Source organism: Eschrichtius robustus, chromosome 2 (genome assembly GCF_028021215.1).
Source record: "Eschrichtius robustus isolate mEscRob2 chromosome 2, mEscRob2.pri, whole genome shotgun sequence".
NCBI lineage: Eukaryota > Metazoa > Chordata > Mammalia > Artiodactyla > Eschrichtiidae > Eschrichtius > Eschrichtius robustus.
In genome coordinates this window covers 83,023,059-83,045,546 of record NC_090825.1, presented here as the reverse complement: position 1 = coordinate 83,045,546, position 22,488 = coordinate 83,023,059, and the positions used below count along the sequence as shown (strand labels likewise).

At 39.4% G+C, this 22,488-nt stretch overlaps 1 protein-coding gene across 8 annotated transcripts in view; it reads right to left on the bottom strand.

Annotated features, from left to right (window-relative positions):
- PAM (peptidylglycine alpha-amidating monooxygenase) overlaps window positions 1–22,205 on the bottom strand; it is a 296,746-nt gene extending 274,541 nt beyond the window's left edge. For 4 of the 8 annotated variants that reach the window (XM_068535682.1, XM_068535681.1, XM_068535683.1 and 1 more), the window contains exon 1: window positions 22,044–22,203. The gene's annotated coding sequence lies outside the window, so the exon portion shown is untranslated. Of the gene's footprint in view, window positions 1–22,043 lie in introns of all 8 variants that reach the window. The other 4 variants (XM_068535686.1, XM_068535687.1, XM_068535688.1 and 1 more) reach the window with 3 other exon arrangements.
- Between the last annotated feature and the right edge of the window lie 283 nt (window positions 22,206–22,488).

The following is a 22,488-nucleotide window of genomic DNA, read 5'->3' as shown; positions in this document are numbered from 1 at the left end:
TATGAATTTAATTTCATGGTAGTAAAGAGGGTACTACAAAACATATGCTATAAAAAAGAGGCACTGGATCCAACAGAGTTGGGAATCTTTGCTTTACAGATTACTTCATTCAATTCCTTCACTTTATGGAAGTCAAGCTGGAGGCCCAGAGAGGAGCCCAGGGTCTTCTGATGGCAGGTTCAGGGGGTTTCCACAACAGGTCATTCTCTTCTATTCTGAACTTAGATCCATGCTGTCAATACATCTGAGTTCTAGGGACTGCTCCATTCAAGTTCACACAAAATATTCCCTCCCAACACACAAACCTGACCTGTACAGCATCAACATATAAAATATTACCATGGGAACCATGACAAGGACAAACTGAGGAAATTGTCATCGCCAACCCATAGGAAAGCTAAGCTTCATTCATTGGGTTGTTTGTCTATGCAATTTTCCATGTAAAAACAAAATGAAGAAAAATGAGAATGACTCATTTCAGAGGTTTCTAATTTGGCAAGATTAAATTACCACAGGTCTAGAATTTCCTCTGGAACAAAATGCCACAGACCAGGCTTTTGAAGGAAACAATAACAACAATCTACTTGAGCAGTCCCATAACTCACTGTATCCATTCATATGGGGTCCAGTTTTCATTTCACTCTAAATGCCCAGGAGACCAAATGCCTGTTTTGATTACTCTGACTCCTTAATATGATTTTTGGTAATATAACAATCTCCTTCCTGAAACCTTAATTTTCCCTCTTGTTTACTTATGACGCAAACATTAATTGTTTCTTGTTTAAAACACTGTACAGAATGCTCTAGGGAATTATAAAGTAGAAGACAAACTGTCTGCCTTTGACAACGTTACCGCCTGAAAAGGGAGACAACAAATATAAACATATGAACACAAGTAGAGGGTAAAATCAAGGAGATGTCAGAAGAGCAATATGCAAGTATTAAAGGGGAAGACAAATCAAATCTTAAAAAACAACAACAAAACCCATGTGGGAAGCTGAGTAGCTGAAAGGCAATCCTCCCAAGTCTTCTTTTTAATTTTCTGTGATGCAGGTTTTCTCCTTTGAACTTGTTCTATCTAGTGGGGGGTCCACGAGGTACTCCTGGATACTTCATCACATCTTCTTGTGTAATTGTAACTAAGCACTTACATAATGAAATATTATTTTGTTATAAACTCCTTGATTTGTATTGCCCTTCTAAATTACAGTGGGGTATATACATATGTTTAAAAATATATATTTTTATATTTGTGTTAAATATATATTATGCATATGTATATATATTTAAGCAGATACCCAGTCTGCTTACCCCAAGATGGCATGATGCCGTTCAAATGTTAAGTCACAATTAACACAGTTCTGCCTGCAGAATAAATGACTGCAGGTCTTTCAAGGTCAGATAAAAATTTGGCAGATGACCTTGCATTTACAGCACCACAGCAGAAATAAACAGAACCATCCCATATTAATCTCTAATCTAGTAAAACAGCTTTTCTCCTTCTCTTTTATTTTCATCTCTAAAAATGGAGAAAGATAACTTCAATGACCTCTATTTTGTAGGGGAAATAAAATAAGAGGTTAAACCAACATCCTCTCCATTTCTCAGAGAAAATAAGAGACCTCCACATGGTAAACAGGGCCCTGGGAATGAACAGCAACACCCTTGTTCCTCACATATTCAAATATAAATCTCTTACCTCTCAGCTGAAAAGCTATCTTCTTAACGTGCATTTTACCCACAGATTTCTTCTGGGAAGAAAAAGCCAAATTTGGGCTAATTTTTAAATTCTCTAGTAGAATCAAATTTCTCACCCTTACTCACACACTTAAGTCAGTATTTTCAGAAACCCTCACTTATAGACTTGATTTTTCTCCAACTAACGTTTTATTCATTCAACTAAAATTTATAGAACATTTGCTATGTTCCAGGCACTGTTCTAAAAATCCCAGCCCAATGAAGCTTTGATTCTAGTAGGAACAAGCAATAAAGGGAAAATTTTTTTAAGTAAATTATATAATATGTTAGACAATAACAAGTTCTATGGGGGAAAAATGAGAGCAGGGTAAAGGGATCAAGAATTAGAGGTGAAGGTTTACTCATTTAAATAGAGTAGTCAAGGTATGTCTCCGAAAAAGTAACTTGAACAGTCTCCAATTTATACAAAATTCCCTTTCTCTCTAGATTAATAAGTCAATTAACATGTTGCTTCATTTTTTGCATGTTCATATTACTATTTTTATTGTTACAGGTCGATTTTGAAGAAGATCCATTTCAATTAGGTTGATGCTCCACGTAAAGAAAAAGACTTTACAGTATAAGCAACCCTGCGCGCTCCCCCCCAAAATTTTCTACATACCCACAAAAACAAAATAGAAAATATGAGGGAGGAAGAGGGAAACAGTGCCCATACACAAAATTTTTTAAATAAATAAACAAACAAATAAAGCAAACGAACAAATATAACCCTCATAAGAAATGTGTGGGATACAAAGAAAAAAACAGCAAAATTTTTGCTGAGAACTATAAATGCAGTTATGCACCAATGGGAAATACATATTGTTACCCAGTATGAGAAGACTAGATACTGTAAAAATGTTATTTCTCCCAAAAATTATTCCTAAGTTTAATGCAGCTCCATTAAAAATATCAAGGTAGAGTAGAACAGTACTAATGTAGCTGAACTCTGGTTCTTAAACATGGACACATATAAGACTCCAACACGGAGTTTTCTCGGAATACACATGCCTGTGTCCCACCTTAGACTTACTAACCTGTAATTTGCAAAGATTACGTATATTTTGCCAAAGCTTCCCAGATAATTCTGATACACAACATTAGTTAAGAATAAATTGATCAGGAATACTAAATGTAAGGAAAGTTAACTAAAAGAAAAAGGATAGGAAGTACAACTTACCAGTCATTACAACCTATGTTCAAGCTACAAAAATAAGATCAATGCAGTAGTTGAAGAATAGACAGATACATCAATGCAGAAGAATAAACTTATAAACTTTCCAGGAAGGCTCTATATTCACATATGATAAAAGTCACAGACCAATGGGGAAGAAATAGGCTGTTGTCTAAATTGTTTTAAGAAAAGTGGGGAGGGGATCAAACTTCAATTATACCTCCCACTACAAAGACCTACACAAACACACACACAGACTCACACAACCAGGTGTATGAAAAACTAAGTGGGATGGAGGGTCAAAGAGACAGGCCTTAAAGAAATGACTGAAAAAGAAAAAAATAAGAAAATTAGGTCATTTTTACCAGAGCACTTAAAAGGAAGAAAAAGGGGCAACAGACAAGGGCCCACAAATTAGATTAGAATACAAATGGTGAGTAAACAGATGAGAGATTACAAAACAGTAAGCAGAGTATGATTCTATTCTGTATTATCAACTCACCAATTTGTAAGGATATATACTCATATGTTAACAGTAATTGACTCTGATTTTTTTCCCTCTTAGTTTATGTTCAGTTTCTTAATGTCATGCAATGAATTTGTATCACATTTTAATTTTTTTAAATGGTAATTTTTTCAAAGCTATTTAATTTGTTCACTGATTTTTTTTTTCATATAATGGCAATTTTGGCACATAATAGGGTAGGCTTAAACTCTTCACGTGTTTTTAAGTGTTTTGTTCATCTTAAAAAGTGTCTTCTGCTAATTATTGCTTTGCAGTTTCTTATTAATTTTCAGCCTGCTGAAAATTCCTGCTCTAACAGATCATAATTTTTTTAAGCTGGAATAACTAAATGTCCAACCACAACAGTAAGTTATGACAACTGAGTATTCAATGAAAAGGACATGTTGGGGCAAACCAAGTTTCTACGATAGGGGATAACCGAGTTTCACACAGAGGGGACCTGGTAAATAGCTGTTCAATAAATGAGCCAGAATAGGACTGTTGACCAGCTTAAGAGTCCTACCATAAGAGATTAGCAGGAACAACCTGAAAGTCCAACAACAGAATTCTTGCAGCATTTTTTTTCTACAAAATGTATGCATGCTCTTTAAGATAAATCCAAAGCTACAAAACATAAAGGACATTTACCATCCCATCAGATTACAGACTAGATTTAAAACATTTCTATTTGACCCAGAATTAGCAAGATATTTTTAAAAAGGAAAAAATGTTTGCAAAAAGTTCTAAGTGACATTATGTTAAATAAAATAAGCCAGTTACCAAAAGACAAATACTGTCTGATTCCATTTATATGAGGTATCTAAAGTAGTCAAATTCATAGAAACATAAAGTAGAATGGTAGTTACCAGGGGCAGTGAGAGGAGGAAGTGGGAAGTTGTTGTCTACTGGGTAAGAATTTCAGTTTTGCAAGATAAAAAGTTTGGGAGATCTGTTGTATTATCACTACTGAACTATACACTTAAAAAAGGTTAAGATGGTAAGCTTTGTGACGTGTTTTTTTACTACAACTAAAAGTAGATAAAAATACTTAAAGTAAAATAAAATGCTTCATATTATACCAAATTACCAATACTAAAGACCAGAGCATGGTGTCATATTGACAGCCTTGTTTTAAATTTTTTTTTCAGGCCAAATTCCATTCAACTAAATTATTTAGAGTCTCATAAAAGTGGCATTTAAATCAGCGGGGAATAAATAATTATTCAATTAATGATGCTGAACTAACTTGTAAAATCTATGTAAAATATATACATATAGAAACTTATGAGTTACAGGGCTTCCCTGGTGGCGCAGTGGTTGAGAATCTGCCTGCCAATGCAGGGAACACGGGTTCCAGCCCTGGTCTGGGAAGATCCCACATGCCGCGGAGCAACTAGGCCCGTGAGCTACAATTACTGAGTCTGCGCGTCTGGAGCCTGTGCTCCGCAACAAGAGAGGCCAGGATAATGAGAGGCCCCGCGCACCGCGATGAAGAGTGGCCCCCACTTGCCGCAACTAGAGAAAGCCCTCGCACAGAAACGAAGACCCAACACAACCATAAAATAAATAACTAAATAAATAGATTTAAAAAAAAAAAAGATCAAAAGGCTGACTTAATTCAGGCTGAGAATAATGTGGAGTCAGTGTCGGGCAAAACTTTAAAAAAAAAAAAAAAAAGAAACTTATGACTTACATAAAATTTAATTTCAGAATTAAAGATGTGAAATTATAAAATGTGAAATAAAATGACCAGACTAAAAATATAGGTAAACAATATCTAACCTTTGATTGAGAATATTTTATAAAAATAAAAATGAAAATAAATGTATTGAACTTACCTTCAATAACTGAAATAACTGAAATAATTACCTTCAATAACTGAAATACATAAAAATGAAAGATCTTATCTTTAAAAAAAAAAAAAAAAACCGAAAAACCCACCACTACAAAACCAGAAGGCAAAAAGCAGAAAAAAAAATAATCTGCAAAATATCTGGCAATGGGTTGATAACCTGAATATACAAATATTGTGTCAATATATAAAGAACAAATAATAGATATAAATGTAGAATTCACAAAAGAACTAATAAAAAAATTTTAAATGGCCAATGAGCACATGAAAAACTATATAACCTCAACAGTAATTATAGAAATAATAAGAGCAAAAGCTACAGACTACTTCTCTGTGTTACACATTATACATCCAGTCTTTCATTTCATCTGCTGCAAATGTTCGAGGTACAAAGAAAAAATTTCCCCTCTTTTCCAGTTGAGAAAACTGAGTCAAAAATAGGTCACATTCCAGTCTCACTTCAGAGTTACTGTGTTAATCACCACACCAAAACGCCTCCATAAACAAAAGGGAAAAAGAGATCCCCTCTCTACTCTATCAAATGGCATCTAGGGCAGGCCTCCATAAACAGGTTCTCAAGTCAAATGCCCTGCTCTTGTTTTTATTCAGCCTTCAAGCTAAGAATGAATGGTTTTCACATTTTTTAATTGTTGGGAAAAAATTAAAAGAAGAATAATATTTTGTGACACATGAAAATTGTTATGAAGTTTAAATTTCAACGTCCATAAATAAAGTTTTATGTATTGTCTATGGCTGCTTTCGTGCTGTAATAACAGGGCTAAGTAGTTGCTACAGAGACTGTATGTGGCCTGCAAAGCCTAAAATACTTACCCTACTGGCACTTTATAGGAAATGTTTTCTGATTTCTGATGTGGGATGTGGTAAACTGGGCTCTCTCCTACATGCTGACTGTAAATAGCAATCAAATACAATACAAAGCAAGAACTTCATAGCTTCATACTTGTTAACCCAGCAGTTTTAGTTTATCACAAAGAAATGTAAAATTCACAGAAATTTTTATGTAAAACATATTGTTGCAGCAAGATGAACCCAGGAAGTCTGATTCTACACCCTAAGCTCAGGGCCAAGACCAGGGTGAAGTCTACACTTAAACACTGACACCAAAGGGAATAAAACAGCTTTTCATGTTTTATCAAGTAACACCCATTAAAACTGGTATTCCTGAAATTCTATTACTCTGAACTATCAAACTACACCTTAAAATGATTACTACCAAGTTATGTAACATATTTATTTTAAAAGACTTTTTTCTAGGTTGAACCATATGAAACTACAGATATGCAAACGTTTATAATACATTAATATCATGAAATCAAAAGGAAGATGCAGATTAAACAAAATCCATCCAGAGTATGGATGAGCCCAAAATTGAGTTTACTTTCAGCAAAACGACATATCTGTCACATAAATTAATGTAATTACTTGAATTTTTATTGGTTGTATAGTTTTGTTGGCATTTAATTTGTAAATTTGCATTCTTTTATAAGGACATAAGTGCTATAAACTGACATTTATTCTGCATTGGAATGTATTTATGTAACATTATGACAAACATAATTAAGTCAAACTGGAAGTAAGTGAGGATGTTTTCCTTGGAAAAGGAACTACATATTTCCAAATTTGAGGACACTGTGTATCTCGTGAACTTCATAAGCATCCTGGCACATAATTTTGAGAAAAAATAAATCAATCTATTTCTGCTCTATCTTATAAACTTCGTGTTGATGGGCAACTGCAGAGCACAGCCATCAGGATGAGGGGGATGGCAAGAGAAAGACCATTTTCACAAGCCTTCACATTCAAAACAAAGCGCTTCACCCCTGTGCCTCAGTTTTCTCTTCTGTGAAACAGGGATAATGGTTTACACTGCAGGGTTATAGAAAGCATCAGAGGTACTCTAGGTAAAGTACATAACGTATAATAATAAATATACCTAATATTTACTGAGCAGTTAACCATGTAGCAGGCATTTTGTATGCATTTTTTATGCATATAACATTTTATACACATCACCTCAAAGAATAACTAGAACCACCACACTCCATGAAAATCCCTTGTTTTAAAGAAGGTAAAGCCAAGGCACTGAGACAGTCAGTCATTTGCCCAAGGTCACATAGCTAGTAAGAGGCAGAGACAAGACTTGCCCATAATGTCTAACACTAGGAAGCTGGTTTTCTTCTCCTCCATACAAAACTACCTCAATAAGTGGAAGCAATTATTATGATATTGCTGTCCATAGTTTACCAGAATGAGAACACATCAACGTTTCTTCTTTTAAACCCAGCCACAGACCTTCTAGTGCACTGCAGCCTCTGAGGGGGACCTGAGACACTCAGGTCATAAAACTTTCCGGAATGTTATTTTCCAATTGGTGTTAGGCTTCTCTCTATAAAATCTGGGGCATACAGTGTAACTTTCTTTTTGAAAGGCTTCAAAATTCTAGCTGACAGCAGTGTAAACATCAATTTCCTCTTCTCAGGATGCTAAAGGGTCCCTCCCCCAGTCTTTCCTCCCTTTGTGTTCCTTAGTTGAAAACTCTAGACTAAGCCACTAGGCATAAGTACACAGTGCTCGTGGGAAGGAGCCAGAAACATCGTCACCAGCAAGTATGCTGTATAGATGAAAAACTACTTGGTTAACATTACACAGTGGTGAGCCTAAACCCCAAAAAGGCTATGCTTTAAAAAATAAAACTGTTTTCTTGTTAACTTTATGTTTCTCCTGGTTAGAATGGAGCAAAAATGACAAAGATTTTCAATTTCATTCCCAACTGGCAAATGGATTTATACTCATTTTTAAATGAGTATTATAATAGAATGATAATTTTTAGAAATGGGCAAAATAGTTATTAGGTGATATAGCTCCCAACCACCCTCAAACCTTACACCCTGGAATCAAGCACACACTGTACTGAAAAATAAAGGTTTTAAATTGTTACAGGGCCTAACTTTTTTGGAGAAAATCTAAAATAGCCACCAGCAATTTATAACTCCCAAAAAGTTTAACCAAAGCCCTGTAGCTTTTTTTCCACCTGCATAGCCTCAACCTTTAAGTGGTTGCACTGTACAAAATACTTTATTACATGGACCTGCTAAAATATTAGGTTTAAAAACAAATGGAAACCCCTTTAAGAATCAATGCAAGTGTTAGTGCATTGCTGGGAAAAAAACATGAGAGAGACACTACTAATGCCATTTTTCAGAGAGAGTATTTGGGAAAATTATTAACTACTATTAAAATGTGGTTAGGTATGAATCAGAGTGGACAATATTAATAGCAGTAAATGATACAAATAAACGTATTTATAAAACAGAAATAGACTCACAGACATAGAAAACAAACTTATGGTTACCAAAGCAGAAACGAGGGGAGGGACAGATTAGAAGTTTGGAATTAACAGATATATACTACTATATATAAAATAAACAACAAGGACCAACTGAATAGCAGGGGGAACTGTACTCAATATCTTGTAATAACCTATAATGGAAAAGAATCTGAAAAAGAATATAACACTTTGCCATACACCTGAAACTAACACAACACTGTAAATCAACTATACTTCAATTTAAAAAAATTAATAGCAGTAATAGCAGTCATTGCCATCACAGCAGGTGTAGCAGTAATAGGGGTGGGGAGAAGCAGTAGGCTGAGTGCTTGCTATGTGCCAGACTCCATTCTAAGTGCACTACACGATCATCTCATTTATTCCCAGGTGACACAGACCCCTAAGGCAGAGTCTATGGATTCAAATCCTTGCCCCACTACTTAATACCAGAACAGTGTCTGGCCCATAATAAATACCGTAAGGGCCAGTTTACTATTATTATCATTATTTGGTTTCAGAGATGAAGAAACTGAGGCATACAGAGGGTAAGTCACTTCTCCAAAGTCACACAGCTGGTAAATGTCAGACCTGGGGTTTGACCCCAAGGCTGTCTGACTCTCAAGTCCATACACTTAACCACTTCAAAAAAGTCCCTGTAGTTTTCAAGTATATATATATTTTTATATTCGTATCTCAGGAAAATGTGTAGGGAATTCACCAAATAGGGTAAATGGTATCAGTGAGGTTATGACTGTCCTGGAACCTAGTAGCTAAGCACCGCCAGGGTCCAACACCTCCACCGGATGCTGAGATTACACAAAACACCAGATGGTCCCAGGTGTGGTCTGAAGTTCATGTTTCAGGGAGAAAGAACATACATATAAATATTTTAACTTGGAACAAAAATGGAAGATTGCAAAACCAAAAACAGCAAAAAGAACATTTAAAATGGTCAGAAACACGGTCTTTCCAGACTCCAGGAATAAACACACTTTTTAAAATGTCCTGCCCTAATCCTCCCCCCACCCAGCCCCACCACCTCACTGCCTCGCTCCTCAGCCCATGAAATGTTCTATCTGATACACTGTCTCTTCAACACATTTCTTGGTCACTTCAGTAACTATTTTGACCTTCTATTTATGTTTTGGAAGGAAAATATTTGCCAAAAAACTTTACTTAAGAACAAGGAAGAATCAAACTTTGCAGATGATGATGATTAAGTAGCAATAAATTTAATCTCCTGTCCATTATTTTATCCTTTTCATATAACTCTTTCACTCTTTTATAGTTTCAGAAAGAAGGTATCCTGTTAGATTTGGAAGAGTAAGATCAAAATATTTTTTTCTCCAGGTAATACCTACTTGATAAGACACCAGGAAGAAATTTATTTCTATAATAACACTGAAACCTGGATTTCATTGTCTTTGACTTTAAATTGTTTTTTCACAAAAAAACTATAAGCAGAAATAACAATTTATGGCTGACTTTTCCTTTAGGGAAAATCTCAATGCAGCAATAATAATGAAGTAAATTAATGGAAGTGTAACAATTAAAAACCTTCTCTATCATGTAGTTTTTTGGAATATAGGAGCTGTGCTCTTCTGGTTGACAAAAAATAGCCACTTTTTAGGTAAAGGTCAAGTATTCAATTTCTATTCACTAAGTCTGAATGACTTCCTACAGTAAGCTTCTCAGATGTGATCTATGTGCCAGACTGTTAGGAAACAAAAAATGGTTAAACTTTTAAATTGGTCAGCCAGGTACACAGGAAAATACCACCACACCAGCTTCAGGTGCCTTCCTCAATGTCCCTAAAGCAAAGGCTGTCCTAAATGACAATAAGAGAGCATATGAAGATTAACGCAGGTTCACCAAATAAAATGTAACATCATAATGTCAAATCTGATAAAACTCTACTACTTAGGTATTCTCCAACATCAACTGGTAACAATGCATCAAACTCTCCCCTGCACTATCAAAAAATAACAAAACAAAACAACAGTAACAAAAAAAAACTGATGAGAAAAAAATACATCAATGAGATTTTTAAGTCTAAGAGAGGAATGAGTTTTATCAACAAGGCTGGGGCACTGAATAGGAGAAAAACAACAGACCCTTCTGGGTGTTTAGCAGAGAAGGGTCACTTTGTCATAGGACCACATGTGGCCTTCCAGAAAGTCAAAGAGAAGCACGCTGGGCCAAAAAAAAAAAAAAAATCAATTGAAGCAATAAAATTTTTCACACAAAAAAGTTCACATAAAGAGTATATGAATAAGCACGTGCACTGCATATTTTTTCCATTCACATCAGTACAATAACTGAATGTACTATTACAATTTGGAAGAAAAGTTACTGGGTTCTTTTGTTCCTTCTCTTGGCTGGCCCTCTATGCTCTAATTTAAACCAATTTGAAATTAACAGGACTTGCAGAACTCTGAAATAAGTATTTATGAATGTTCAGATTTCACACATATTTTTTACCAAGTATTTCATTTATTTTGCCCTACATCATACAGGAAACTAGCTCTTCCATACCTAATTCATCTCTGTGAGTCATTCTAGTAATACAGAGCTAATTCACCAAGTTTGTGATTTCCCTTTCTTGTATGTGTATTGAATCATGTTAATATGGGTTGAATTCTGTTCTGTAAAAAGATTAGTTAAAGTCTTAATTTCTAGTACCTGTGAATGTGACCTTATTTGGAAATAGGGTCTATGGAGATGATCAAGTTAAGATTAGGTCACAAGGGTGGCCTACAATCCAATGACTGTGTCCTTATAAAAACAGGAAACATGGACACAGTGACACAGAAGAAAGGCAATGTGAAGACACAGGGAGAGTTCCATTTACAAGCCAAGAAATGCCTGGAGCTACCAGAAGCCAAGAGAGAGGATGAAAACAGATTCTCCCTCACAGCCCTCAGAAGGAACCAGCCCTGCCAATACATTGATCTCAGAGCCTCCAGAGCTATGAGACAATAAACTTCTGTTGTTTAAGCCACCTAGTTTGTGGCATTTTGTTACAGCAGCCCTAGGAGACTAATACACATGCCATGGATTGAGTTGTCCCCAGCTTGCAGAGTGTGGCTGGAAGCTCGAGACACCTCACAGAACTCCTGCAGCACACATAATTCCACGCTGGTGGGAACTGGTGTGAAAAACCTGCAATTTAGATGAGGATATGAAATACGCCCATCTAAAATATTTTAAAATGTCTTACATGTATTTAAAACACATTTTCCATGTTTTACTTCATTTGCTCCTTACAACCACACTGGGGAAGAAATAGGGGAGTGGACAGAGAAACTGAACCTCCGTCAGGTGAATGCTCTGGCCAATGTCACATATACACATAGCAGAGCTGGCAGTAGTGCCAATTTTTTTCTAGGAAGAAAGAATATGATCATAAATATCTTAATCTGGAACAATGGTGGCACGTTTAAGCAGTGCATTTTCAAGTGACACAAGGAAGGAAGAAAAAAATGACATCACACAGACTGAGTAGGCTGAGGGGCTCAGTGATCCAGGTAAGGTGGAATCAATCAGAAGAAACTAGTAGAAAAGGTAACACTTCACTTGTGAACCTGGTCTTGAAGGAAGAGATGGAAACAGACTAACAGGAAGGAAAGAGGTGCCATGGTGAATAAATGTAACACCAAGGAGAAAAACAATAAATTATGTGGAAGGTCTAAACAAACACTGGAGGAGGACCTTCAACTGCCTAATTGAGAAGTCCAGAGAGGGTTGTAATGGGAAGTGGGCTTAAAGTAGGAGAGGAGCCCTTCCACCGAGCTGACTTAAGGGTCATGATTGACAGGATGGACATGCAAATATCACCATCAGGTTTTTAGCAAGGTGTGCAGAGGAAGCTGTTCCAATAGCAGTGTTAAAAACAGGTTAGGGGCCAAGCAACCTGGGATTGTGTGGCTTATGACTGAAGAGAATATAATGAGCCTATTCAGATGTTTTAAGTTTCAAGTATTGGCAAGGCATCCTCGACATCTGTCTTTCTTCCCTCCTCCCATATTTCTACACATATTGACTTCCTTGGTATTCTTGGAAGGTGAGGGGTCCCCGTTCCAGCCTCAAGACCTTGTACTTGTTGTTCCCTCTGCGGGGTAGACGATTTTTTGTATGGTTAGCTCCCTCACTTCATTTGGGTCTTTGCTGAAATGCCACCTCTTCAAAAACGTCTTTCTTGACCACCCTATATGAGGACTCTCCTCTGTCATTCTCCATTCCCTTGTACAGCTTCGTTTTTCTTTATAGGACTTGTTATTATCTGAAATTATATTTATTTTTTATTTCCTATTAGCTGTCATTCCCATTAATATGTAAACTCTGTGAGTGCAGGGATCTTGTATATCTTGGTCATAGCTGTATTCCCAGAGCTTGGCACAGAGTTTGGCATAAAGTTTAAAACTCACTAAATATCTGTTGAATGAATAAAAAATAATCCCATCTTATTCCCAAGTATAATTGATGTTATCCCCTAAAACACTTTTTAATCTATTTTCACTGCCACTTTCCAGTATACACAACAGGCTTAGTACATCCTGTCATTCTACTTGGATTAATGCAGAAGCCACCTAACATCTCCCCACTGCCAACCTGGGCCCCTCCAATTCATTCCCCTACAGATGATCTTACCCACACACGAATCTAATGGGGTCACCAGCCCCTACTTAAAACACTCTCCACGGTCCTTAGGATAAAGAACAAATTCTTGACTGGCCCCAGCCTAGGTGTCCAGCCTCATTTCATTCCATTCTCCCCTGAATTCTCCTCAGTTACTTGATCTCACTCTGTTCCCTTCTGTTGCAGGGCCTCTGCACAAACTTCCCTCTGCTGTGGGGAACGCCCTTCCTCCCACCCTCTCTCACATTCTCCTACTCATGCTTCCGCTATCAAGCAAGTGTCACTTCCTTGGGTTGCTGTTATACAAGCCCACAAAAGTATTGCTCTATTCAGAGCATTTATCTCTGTTTGTAACTATGTAATTGTTAATTGCTGTGCTTTTTAAAAAACTGATTAATGATTGTCTATATCTTGGACTCTTCACTCCATGATAGCACAGACCATGAATGTTTTGCTCACTCTCAAATTTCTAGGGTCAAGAATAGTGCTTAGGGCTTCCCTGGTGGCGCAGTGGTTGAGAATCCGCCTGCCAATGCAGGGGACACGGGTTCGAGCCCTGGTCTGGGAAGATCCCACATGCCGCGGAGCAACTAGGCCCGTGAGCCACAATTACTGAGCCTGCGCGTCTGGAGCCTGTGCTCCGCAACAAGAGAGGCCGCGACAGTGAGAGGCCCGCGCACCGCGATTAAGAGTGGCCCCGCTTGCCGCAACTAGAGAAAGCCCTCGCACAGAAACGAAGACCCAACACAGCCAAAAATAAATAAATTAATTAATTAAAAAAAAAAAAAAAAAAAAGATTCATCTTAAGGTAGCATGACCTATCTCAGAATCCAGTAAATTCTTTAAAAAAAAAAAAAAAAAAAAGAATAGTGCTTAGAACATGGCTTGGCACTGAATAAATATTTGTTGAATAAGTGAAAGAAGGTACCCTATTAGGAACCAAAAAGCTAGAAGTCAATATCAAATACACAGATACAAAAACTTTCCGCAAATACTGAAGTAAAGCCAAAGACAAAGATATTAGTGAACATCTGTAATAGGATGACAAGCTGCTGTTAAAAACAGGAGAGAGGGAAAGCCTAGGGCAATGCAAACTTTGAAATGGCAGTGACTGTAGACTGGAAAAGAACAGGAACAGGACAATCTGTTTCATTAAGGAACTAGAACCAGTTCAAAGAATTTGCTAAAACTACATAGTTATGATTTAGGTAATGACAGTAACTAGGTGAAAGGTTACATTAACATATCCTACTAGCAACTCCTTGACTCTTCAGTCTCTCTGGAAACATTTAACTATGCACAGAAACCATTCAAACTTTCCTTCTCGGCATTTTCCTTTATAAAAATTCTCCCCAAAGTCCTTACTCCCCTAGAAAATGTTTTAAAGACATTTCACTGTGGTCGATTAGGCATACAGTAATAGCTAAGTGAGGCAAGGGCCATGGAGGAAATGGCTTATAATAGAAAGAACCTACTTTGCTCCTGATTAAAATCACTCATGTGCAAGATGAGAAATATACACCCTAAAAAGTTCTCAGCACCACAGGAAATCACAGGTTAAAGGACAAGGCCTAATTTGTGACCCTCATTGTTACTGTTTTAATCACCTAACACTAGAACCCATATAATTCTAAATTCTCTGGGGAAAAGAAAGAGCTTATCAGTTTATTTTTATTTCCTTATTTCAGGCCTATTTTAAAATAAGATGTAATAATGACGTGCATGAAAAGCAATCTGGTATCATTTCCTTCCATTTGAACCCATAAGTGACTCATGCAATAAACAGCAAGTCTCCTGCATTTGTTTCAACTGCATACTCCAGTTTTACTGGAGCCAGTTTTCCAAAGATGATTTACCACACCCGGTCTGAGAAGGGACAGCATGCAACTGGTGAAATTCTAATCTTCAGAAATACAACAGACAATGATTATTTCTAATTTCATGCTCTCTGCATGAAGAGAAGGGAGGCACAAGGAAATGCAAGCCTGAAGCACGAGCTAGGAGCTATGGCAAACCAAACAGAAAGAGAAAAATGAAAGCACACTGAACAACTGATGTTACCACGTTTAGGGGGATGAGGAGGGGAGAATGTAGGGGGGACAACCAAGCTTTTCCATCCCTACAGAAATATTTTTAATTCACAATTTAAAAAATAAGACATTTAGCAAAGTATAATAGCATTAAAACACTAAATGGAGTAAAACCTCACTGACTGAGACATTTATGTAAGGGACTCTACGTTGGTACAAACCCTAATAGCACCTGACCTTGGCTCTCCCAAAAGTTACTGAAACTTGAGAAGGATTATCTGTGAAAATAAGGGTTTGTTGATGCAATTAGTATCGTAAACAAGAGGTAAATGTGGGCTTCCCTGGTGGCGCAGTGGTTAAGAATCCACCTGCCAATGCAGGGGACACAGGTTCGAGCCCTGGTCTGGGAAGATCCCACATGCCACAGAGCAACTAAGCCCGTGTGCCACAACTACTGAGCCTGCGCTCTAGCGCCCGTGAACCAAAACTACTGAGCCTGCGTGCCACAACTACTGAAGCCCACGCGCCTAGAGCCCGTGCTCCGTAACAAGAGAAGCCACCGCAGTGAGAAGCCCGCGCACCGCAACGAAGAATAGCCCCCCTCGCCACGACTAGAGAAAGCCCACGCGCAGCAACAAAGACCCAAGGCAACCAAAGATAAATAAATAAATTTTTTTTAAAAAGGAGGTAAATGTATAACCCACATAAGTTTTCTTTAAACACTCTAGAAGCCTCCAGTTACATGCAAACAATCATCATTCTACTTCAAAATTAACGTATCTCTTTATAAAAACTTTCTTCAAAACAGTTCTACAAGGTTAACAGGCTTAGCAGGTTCTGGGTTATGTATGTAAGCACTTTAATACGTTCAATCTTTAAAATATTTTAAAACTTAGATTTTTAAAAATATGAATTAGTCTTCATATAAGTAAAATTTTACCACACTACAAATAGGTACTATTCTGAAGCAAATTTCTTCCAGCATAGGTAAACGAAATTTGTAATATCTGAAATTTTTGAAAAGGCATTTTTACCCATGGAAATAGCAGGTGGTAGTATGATTCTTCTGTAAGGGCCCCTGTGTTTATTATTTAACATTTCTACCGCTGTCCTTTGTTTTGCTTATGTTGTAAAGACAGGACTAGCAGTCAACTGCACGCTCAATGCAGGTAAAACACTGTCCTTTGTGGCTGCAGCAGCTGTTGGCTGGGCTGACAGAAATACAGAATGACAGAAAGAACACTGTGCTTTCACTTTCCAGTACTTGTGGTCCATGTCCTCCTCAAAATGAGCTTCCCGCAACGGATAGGGAAGCAGGGATCTACTGCTTTTATTGTTTCCTGGCATCCTTCCCCATCTCTGCTGTGCCACTTCAGGTTGTGCTTTTCAGTACTACTGTGTTTTGCTGGGTTTGGAGTTTGTTTTTTGGTTTTTCTTTTGAGTCCAGTTCCTTCTTTTCTTGAGGCCGTCCTCTTAAACTCCCTGAGCAAGAGCCATGTGGAAGTCTTGTTCCTGTCCTCCATCCTTTATGTGAGTGCAGGCAGCACAGCTGGCTGCTGTGGACTGGCTGTTGGACTGGCTGTGTTGCGGAACCTCGCTGCAAACGTGCCAATCTTGTCCTTTGATGTTAAGCATGGCTAGTAGATGAAGCTGAAGACAGTGCTCAGAAGTTCAAGCTCCTCTTAGCACAGATCCCTATCTCACGGTCACACATGATTTTGAAGAATGCCATAAATCTGGAGAACTTACGTTGCCACATGGCTCCAGTCTGCCCAGTCTCCAAGTTGACATTGCAGATAATTCTCTACTTGTTTTTTCCCCAGCAGGTGTGAACTAAATACTGTACTAACTATTCAAACTGAAATATTTCCTTTGTATGAAAGAACCCCGATGAACCTAACACAAAAACAAGCATCATTTGTATGCTGTCATAATCAACAACTTCTGCCTCTACTCATCCAAGAAGACAAAAAATCTGAAGCTTTAAACCAACAACATCCAACAGAACTTTCTGCGATGATGGAAATGTTCTGTGTCTGCTCTACCCACTGTAGTAGCCACCCGCCACATGTGGCTATTAAGCATTTGAAATGTGGCTAGTGTGACTGAGGAAGTAACATTTTTTATTTTAATTAACTGAAACAAATCTAAACAATGTGGCTAGTGGCTAAACTGGTGGCTAGTGCTAACAAATAAGCACACCACAGTTTCATGGACGCCAGCACAACGAATGAGATTCCTAGGTCAGAGACAAAGGATTACATTACTCACAGAAAAAGCAGTAGCAGGAATATTAGCATAGCATACCTACACACTAAATGATTTGCATTAGAGAAGTTGACCCCTGAGCTTAGAGTACCAAGTCTTTTACAATGGACAGTAAACCTACCTGCCCTTTGCTCCATAGAGAAAGGCTACCTCTATCTTCCATAGCTATCTGCTATATAAAAGTCCTTAAAAAGATAGTCTGGAATGAAAACAGTCAGTGCCTCTGTTCACAAGACGTGCAGAAACATGAGTGACTAATGGAGAGTTATCTCCCAACAGTGGAAGTTCATACACACGTCTGAAATCTACCCATCTCTCTCCATCCTGCTTGAATACCCTGTTTCTAGACATATTTATTTCTTGCTAGGACCATTGCAATAGCTTCCTAAATGGTTATCACTATAGCCTCTTCCCAGGCATTTTCCATACAGTAGCCAGAATGTATCAATACCTTGTAAACACAAATCTAAGCATGCCACTCTTGTTTCAGTCTTTGATGTTATCCGTTGCTCTTAGGACCAAGCCAACCCTCCTTGGCAAGTGACACAAGGCCCTGAATGATGTGGCTCTGCCCCTACCTGTGGGCTCTTCCCTTGCCTCTTCTTCTAAGATGCATTCCTTTAGCCACACTAAACTTATTTCATTTCCTAAAATACAGGTCATAAAGTAGTGGCCCTGAGTTGAATACCAACTACAAAATGCGTCTGGTTTTTGGCCCACACAATAGTTTTAAAAACATTTGGGCCATTTCACATTTATGAAATATGAATTTTAAGCTCCTCTTAAAAAAATCAGGGCATCTGGCAACACTTGGCCTGCATCCCAACCTGACAACGCTTGGCTGGAGCTGAGTATCTACTGTTCCCTTTAGACAAAGCCTGGGTTCGCCAGGTGCCACACCTCTCTCTCCAGCTCTCACTTATTTATTCTTTTACATTATCTACCTGAGTTCCATTCTAAGCATCATGCTCTGTTCCCCTTGGTCTGGAACACTCTTCAGTCCTCCAACTTCTTCAGTTGTTAACTATCACTCATTCTTCAGGTCTTAGTGTATTCATGGGAAGTCTTCCCTGACTACCACCAACCCCAGTGATGATGTGACGCACAGTATGACACCATCCCATCCCACCTTCTGCGGTTCTCTGCATTACTCCACACACAAATCACATACGATCATAATTTTCTGTTTACAAATCTATATCCCTCCCCAGACTTTTAGACCATAAGAGAGTGACTGTGACCGTCTTGTATCCCACTGTATGCCACTGCCTAGGAAAAGGCCCAACATAGTAGGAGCTCAATAAACACTTGTTAAATAAATTAACAAAGCCATTGGGAATGGCTAATTCAAAATATTGAGAGTGGTGCTGTATTTATATTTTTATGCACTTATTTATTTTAAAATTTTGGACCTTTGCATTGTCATCCACCTCCCCTCAGAAAACTGAAATAACTACTTGAGTTTCAGGTATGTACTAAGTAACAGGCAATGTGCTAAGCACTTCACATCAATTAGTTCATTTAATCCTTACAACCGTCCTTTGAGCTAAGTACTTCCTTTATTCCCACTCTGCAGATGAGGAAACTGAGAACTCGGGAGGTTAAGTAACTTACCCAGAGTTACACGACTAGTAAATGCCTGGCAGGACTCAAACCCATGCCCATCAGAACCCAAAGCCAAAATTCTTAACCATACACAACTTATAAATGTGAGATTTTTAATGTGTCCTGGATGATAAGAGACCACACAGGGTAAGGAGAAACCAGAGAACTATTTTCAGGCAATTGAAATTATAGTTCTACTCCTGCCACTAGCTGTTCAACCTTGGATAAGACGAAGGTCTTATTCTCTACATCAGTAAATTGTAGAAGATAAAATGATGGAAACTTCTCTCACGAGACTTGAGAGCACAGGACACCACTACCAACTTTATGCAGAGCCCTTCTTTTCAGCTATTTGTATGTGATTTTCACAATTAGCTTTTACTGGCTAAAGGAGTTAAAGGGGGAAAGAAAGTTCTTACACACACAAGAAGCTTTCTGGCTCAATATTCATGACTATTACACCAAACCACACAGTTCCAAGGCAGTGACACAATCTTTCATCTTATTTCACAAATAGGAAAATAAAGGTACTGAGCAATAAGGCCAAGTGTAAAGTTAACTTCATATCCCTCAGGCTGCCACGAAACCTGCCTAGCCTCACTATGTAAGTTAAACCCAAGCTCTCAAACCCAAGTACTGGTGGTATGTTAAGCCTATGAAATTCTACACATACCCTGCAGATGGATGAATTCTTCCTAGGAGCAGGAGAAGAATCAGAAATGTCACCAAGTCACACCAAATACAACCTAGTCTGGTCAATCTTTTCCATGTGGGATTCCTGCCCATTCTTTGCACCAAGCCAAACTTTTTAAAGTGATTTTCTTAAAAAAAAGTCTCACTAAGAATCTTGTAACTTTTTAAGCCAAATTTCCAGAATCAATCCAGGGTCCGCCAGGCCATTGTGTTCAAGTGTTCAAGTTTCAGCTTATTCCATCTCTGTATTTTTTCTAGGCATAGTTGAGAAAAAATTGTATATGGACACCATAAATTGACTTACTGACTAGTTAGAATTGAAATTTCTATAGCTTTTAATATTTGATTACTACATCATACATACATGGATGCTTTTCTGAGCTTTCATTCTAAAAATACAGAATTCATTTTATTTCCAAGTATGCCTCCCATTTGATGATGTAGAAGCACTTGAAATTTTATTTCAGAAAACACTGGCTTATCTAAACTTATTTTTTTCCAATCTATTAAGTATATTCACCAAACAATGATCTTAAAGGGCCTTCAGTAATGTATTCTTGGCATCATTTTACTTGCCATATGTAGTTGTTAGAATACATGATGTTTATATAAAAATATGAAATAAAAATATTAGTCTCTAAGTTAGATTGGAAGTCCCTCTAGGGCAAGGAACATATTCTATTATCTCTCTTTAAAAGCACATAGCACAATGCACTGCACAATACAGGAACTCATGAAATGCCTATTAAATCATGAATTCATGAAAGACGGGCCATAGCTATTTAACTTCAAGTCTAAAGCTGACTTTCTTAGGCCATTTACTTGTTTTCTTCATAAAGCGGTAAGAGTGGTGCTAACAATGCTTTTTGTGCCTGTGACTTTAAACTGAAAATTTACAAATGATAGGGCACAAGTAATCTGAGCTAAATATCTGAACTTACTTTACTAAAATAAAAGTCTACTTCCTGAACTGTTAAAATTAAAAGCAAATTTAAATTTGCACTTAAGATGGAAAAGAGGTTTTAAAGATTGGCAAACATCTGAAGCAAGCACGGTTCTTATTTCCAAAGACTTGTGCCAATAACGATCTTCTGCTATTTGAAATCCTATGACCACAGAAATATGTAAGGTCCTAGCTTTGTACATTGATTGCGTTGGGTGGGGAAGAGACGATTTCAATTCTGAACACTAATTATCAGATACAGGAACACGAGTTTTTACCCTAACAAAGCTATTGGCCAAATCACCTAGAGAGACCTTAATTACATCTCAGCTGAAGGACCTGAACTCTGACGATGAGAACGAACACAGGACCTGCCATCAGGCACCTTCCTAAGACCAGAGACCGGTGGCTCAAGATCAAGTAACACACCTAAGTGATCCCACTGGATCGTCACAACGACCTCAGAGGTGGGCAAAGCAGACCCGCGTTTTACAGAACAGAACATAGGGTGTCCAAAGGGTCGCGACCAAGGCCACACAGATAGGAATGTGACTGAAAGCAGGCTTAAATCCCTATTTTCCAAGTATCCGGGGGGTGGTTACTTTCCATCCCGCCTCTGCGATCACCCAGCGTATTATACTCCACGGCAGGAAGGACCGCCGAGCTGGGCCGGGACTCGAGAGAAGAGGAGAGGGAATTGCCAGCGCTTCCCGGCACTCGCCGATACTCAGGCACCTCGGGTCGCTGCTCGGCTTCAGCCCAGCTCTACCCTCGCGGCGCCCCCGCTGCGACCCGAAACTAGTCTCGGGGGTGGGTCTGGGAACCGGGGAGCCTTTCTCACCGGCACGGAGAGTTGTCCAAGTTGGGGGCAGAAAGGCCGAATGAACAATTTTACCCACAGGGTGAGGGCGCCAGGAGAAGTGCGAAGGTGAGGAGGACGGGAGGGTGACCCCTTACCAACTAGCCTCAGCTGTGGTGGTGCTGAGGGGTGGTCAGAGAGGGGCTCGGGGAGTGCGAGGAAAGCTCAGTGCCCGAGACCCTCCCCGGCCGCGCCGCCGGATCCCCCGCGACCCCAGCAGCCAAGGAGCAAATCAACGACCGCCTCGGGCGCGGGGAAGCAGAGGGAGCTGAGACAGCAGGATTCCCGTCCCCGCCCAGCATCTGCCAACTTCCCGAGCCCCCTTCAGCGCTCCCACCCCGGCCCTTGCCCTGCCCGCCGGCCGGCAGCGGAGACGGCGGCGGCACCAACCTGCAGGGCGGCGAGCACAGTCCGAGACGGAAGCGGGAGCCTGCGGACGGCGGAGCGGCGGGCGCGGCGGGCGGAGTTAGTTGGGAGGCTCCAGCCCCCTGGGCGGGGACAGGCCGAGCACGCGGCGGCCGCGAAGGCGGCTGGAGCTCCTTCCTGGCGCACGCGGGGCCCAACCGCGCCCGCCGCTCGCCCTCAGCTCCGGGGGACAGCTCCCGGTCCCTCCCCCGGGGCGGCTCCGCGATTCCCAGCCGCCCCCGAGCCCGCCCCGTGCTCGACGCCTCCGCTCCGCCCCTGCCCCCTCGCGCGCCGGGGCCGCGGGGGTTGGGAACGAGGTCCCCGCAGAGTCAGCTCCAGGTCGCGCGCAGCGTCCCGGGGGTTCCCTGCGGGGATCGCCGTCCTGGGTGTTCGGACTCACGAGCGGGCAGGAGGTGGCCAAGAGCTGGAA